Raw genomic sequence first — 5,046 nt, 5'->3', positions numbered from 1 at the left:
GTATTATACGCACATAATATTATTTGTATTGCTCATGACTGGTGGATTGAAGAGGCATCTGAGTAATTTTTTTAATTTTCGATATTATATCCGTGTTAAGGAGTCGAATTAAAGTGAAGATGGGGCACTTCTACATTTGAGAAAAAACGCTTGAATTGCGTTCATTTGGCCTTTAGAATAACAGATATCACAATTATATTTCAATGCGACGCGCCGGAGAGCCATAAGAGCAATTTGAAAATAGAGCTGAAGCCCCGCCTCCCTAGCCTTGGCAAGCCAAAAGATCCGTCGATGACGTCACGTACAGCGACTATCTTTCGCGTTTTTCTCGCGTTTAAAAATACTTGCGTGGCAAATGGTTTTGGTATTCGGGTTCACGAGGTGAGAATACACTAGAATTCACTTCTAACTCATTTCTTTTAAGAAGCTCCGTAGCTTCCTTTTAAACCTAAAATTGCCAACACGTAAAAAAAAAGAGACACAAAGGGACGACATACACGGGACTCTTTTAACTTCCAACTACAGTTATTGTCGACTTAAAGCTCGGTGCCCGACCGCTTTGTGGGAAGAAGGGAAGAGGAAACGCTCGGAGGAAGGAGAGGGAGGGGCGAGATGATTGCCAGGTCGATTGCAAGGAAGCTTCTAAGAGGAAGGGAAGGACGGCAGAGGGGAATTAGGGGATCACAGAATGAAAGGGTGTCTTCCTAGCCACCTCTGCTGGTCATCTCGTCGTCTCGCCGTGTTCGTCAACGTTCGACGTCCATCGTCGGTTTCAGGAGAGACGACTCCTTTTCTGACAGTGAGATGAACGGAGTGCTTATGTTCTGCAGGCTCGTCGCCATCCGAAGTGAGTGTCTCGATTATTCCTCACCCGACGCTCTCGCGGCGGCATACCAGGGTCATCGGGGCGGCGACATTAGGTGCGCAGCCAGAGAATTTTCTACAATGAATGCCGATTGGGTGTTTGGATTCTAAAGCAGCATTCTTCGCGTCCATGGTGTGCTGTCGGAGCCGTTAGTTTAAACCCTGCCAGTTTGCTCGATGTACTTGGCCACGCAGGACGGGGGGTCACGTACACCTTCTACAACAGCACTTCAGCACTTTGTAGAACCAAATCAACGCTACGCCGGACCCCGCACATCACCGCAGATTAGTGCCGGCCATCGTAAAAAAACCGCGTGATCCCCATCTACGTCTCACGGGACGGCTCCGCCGCTCGTCACCCCGACGGCTAGAGACAGGATCTCAGGGAGTGTTCTGAGAGGGAGGGGCGCCTTCGGAAAGAACCTGCCGATCAGGCCACCGCACTCCTTGCCACCACCCAATTTCAAACGCTCTTTCAAGCGCACAGAAAGAACCACTTGAATTTGCCAGTACTCCTGTCTGGGTAGTCCCCTATGAGTCTCCTCTTTCCAGTTGTTTAAGAGCCACAAACACACTCAAATAGTACCAGTCTAAAATTGCAGGTAGTTATCTTGCAAATATACGTGGGCGTGGTTACATTTGTACATTACTATATATATATAGTTAGATACAAATATCTGTATTTGTATATACGCAGGCAACAACTATCAGCGTATAAACAAATATACGCAGTATTCCTCTAATGTTGTCTGAGCTTAATAATCTTCATTATAGTTTATTTGTCTGAAGCATAAATTTTTTTGAACATCAGTTTCTTTAAATGAACAATGATAAAGTGATGTATAGTAACGATTAAATTCAACGGAATAACTTAGTGTCGCTATGATAAAGCTTGGCGAAAATATTAGCAGCATTTTTTAATCCAGTGAAATTTCAAGAAAGGCTGTAATGCGATATGACTAGAAAAATAGTCTTGCTTCGCTTAGAATATATTTAGCAGCAAAGATTGTAATTTGAATTTCAAATAATGATTTCTTAATTTAAGATAAGATACGTTGTTAATAAACCCCCTCCCCCCCCCCCCCCAAAAAAAAAAGAAAAGTGTATGGCATAAATTATTATTTGTGACGCAGATGTGCTAGTGCCATACCGTGGCATTTTCTTTACGATAGAGCGTCGTCTTCTGCCAAACGAAAGCGGTTCTATCTCGTATTACAAAGTAGGTCTTACAAAAATTGCAAGATAAAGAAGCGATTAGTTTGTCAAACCTTCGTATGTATTCTACATTCCACTTTATTTTAGTAGTTCAATAGCTGTCGTTCCAAGGAGCAATGCCACCTGGAGCAGCAAACGCTTTCCATGAAGCGTAAAAAAGTGTGTTACCCTGCGTGCTACCGCGGACACTGTATTGTGAAGACTGAGTAAGAGGAGGAGACGAGAGCACGTGTTGACATCAGCGCCGAGCTCTGATTGGAATGATTAGGGGACTATACAAAGGCCAGACGCTTTGCTCTACCCTTTGTTTGAAAGCCATGGCGTGTACCAACGTTATTAGATTAGCTCAGTTACGGAATAGCTCGTAGACGCTGCTTGCACGAACAGTACCCCCCTCACTCACGACGACTCGCCTCCCGTCGTTCGACGCACCAGATGGCCGCCGTATTGGCTGCATTGTGTTCTGTGGAATACGTACCTTACGAAGGACAGCACATAGATGGCGTTCCTGTGCTGACCTATGCAACACACAGTTATGAAACGAACATATAGATGGCGCTTCAAACAACGGGAGGCGGACTGAAGTGAGTGAAGGAGGTACCTCCTTCCCCGGGAGTTCCACAACTGAGGTAATCTAGTAACGTTGACGTGTGTCCACTAATACTTCCTACTGGAACATGGCGCCTTGACGTTCACTCGTGTTCTCACCTACTCCTCTGTACAAGTGTGAACGTGGAAAACAACTAAAAAGCTTGTGCTTATCACTTAAGCAAATCTGCCTGGACACTGGGATCTGTGGGAACCATACACGGTGTATGGTATTTGACAGAAAAGTCCTACTGCGCATTTTCAAAATCATGGCCCAGCAGGCGAACATGGCAGCGCGTAGAGGGCGGTGACTCCACCTTTGATGTTCACACAGACGCAACATCATCATTCGTAAGACATCAGGCAGTAAACCACGTTTATTGAAAAGGTGAAACATCGATTTAGTGTTCGGGTGAAAGGCAACCAGGCATGTTTGTTGCATCGGACGGAACGTTTTACCTGGTCGGTTGCAGCGATGTGGCTGAGCATATGGTCGAAGGTTCTGAAGGGCAGGTCGCACATGCGGTAGTCTCCCCAGCGACCCGCCCGCTGTGCGTCGGTCTCTGCGTCGCCGGAATCCTCGCGACAGCAGAGGGGCTCCTCACATTCGGCCAGGCTGCCTTCCTCGTACTCAGGGTCGTAGTGCGTGTCCGACACATGCAGGACACGGAGGGGCTGGCCGACCTCTTTCTGCGAAAAAGCATGGCACCCGCAACGTGTCTACGACCGGCGTCTTATCGTGTCATTACTTCCGGCCCTACCGAAAAGCAAAATGTATTTATACTGGTCTATACGTGTTCATACAGGTCGCCGGTATAACTATACCAATGGCCCACTTACATATAAAGATTTCCGTTACATACGTACGAGTCACCTGGTATGGGAAACGCATATTGCACCCCCATCTGCCCCATTCTGGCAAGTTGAGATAGATTCACTTTGACCGTTCCCACCATCGGTGCAAGGAAAAGCGATAATTTATCGTCGCGATCAGTTAAAAAATTACGGTTATTTATTAGAGATATTGCAGTGTAAGTGATGCTTTTGGGGTTTTGCAACGTCTTGCCTATCCGTCCAGCCTTGTTTTGTAAGCTCGAAATTTCGGTTCAGTACCCATTTAAGTTTAAAAAAATGTATGTCACTTTCGGCACTAAGACAGTGATGATGAATTGTCCAAATATTTGCTAATAGAACAAAATACGTGCCATGCGGACAGACGTGAGATTTTTTTCCGCAAACAGGAGTGTTAGCACATATGCCACCGGTATAAAGGTTGGGACCGTGGGACCACCAACTTAAGGAGAATCCTGGGAATGTACGAACACGCACCGCACGCGCTTGCCTTCCCCGTGTCAAAGATTCCAAGTAAATAATCGAAATAAAGAGTTGACGAACGCGCGTGCATGGTTCCATATGTTTTCTGCCTTTGCTTTAGAACATATAGCGTTGCTGATGCCAGCACGTGCAGCACGCGTAACTACCCTCACAGCCTGCACTTTAGCGATTTAGCAAAATATAGGTTCTTATCTTTTTTTTTTTTTTTTGGTTTTGTCGTTGGCGCGTTTTGCGTTAAAGTAAGAACAAAATATACTTCGCGAACAGGTTCTGCTGCTCCGCGTTGAATCACGGAACCAAAGCAAATCCCGAGCGGAGGAACTGCCTGCCCCTATCACGTGATCCTTGTCTCTACGTCATCATCAAGAGATCGCAGCGCCCCAATAGGTCCATCGCAGGGCTAATAGCCGAATGAAACGGGGCGTGTCTTATTTGCACGCTGGTACAGGACCCTAACTTGATAACAAAGCTCACCTGACAGCCTAAATTGTCTCAGTTTTTATTTTGATCGCGTTTCCTGCGGTATTTCTCTCTCCGTGTTTGTTGTTTCTTGCTCGTCTTTTTGAGTGTTGTACAGAAATAAATTTTCGAAACAAAACCTCTCGATAGCTCTGTGAATGCGTCGGTAGAGGCGCGCGATGTCGGATAGCACCGAAGAAGCCGCGCTTCGGAAGTACGTCAACAATCTCAACATTACATGTTTGCTATAGAGTAACAAAATATATTTTGAGCCTGGACTCCTGAAGAAAAAAGAAACTCGCAGATCAAAACCTCCGTAAAAACACAGGGCCTTACCGTATAACCAGACAACTTACTCAAGTGACTTACCACGCGGGACGCCTGTCACCGCCAAGTGATGGACGCTCTAGGCATTACTAGAGTTCCTGTATTGGCTCCCTACGGGAGCCAGAGTTGCGCGTCTGTTTTCCGCGTGCCGCCGCGCCGCTATTTGCTGAGATCCGATCACGTGAGATTCCGGATAAAATGGCGTGCAGGAAAGTAGACGTTGCACCGCTCTCCGACTTTACGCTTCCCTGCTTTTGA

The sequence above is a fragment of the Ixodes scapularis genome, unplaced genomic scaffold (assembly GCF_016920785.2).
Source record: "Ixodes scapularis isolate PalLabHiFi unplaced genomic scaffold, ASM1692078v2 PGA_scaffold2__306_contigs__length_199485367, whole genome shotgun sequence".
NCBI lineage: Eukaryota > Metazoa > Arthropoda > Arachnida > Ixodida > Ixodidae > Ixodes > Ixodes scapularis.
This window is presented reverse-complemented; position numbering follows the sequence as displayed.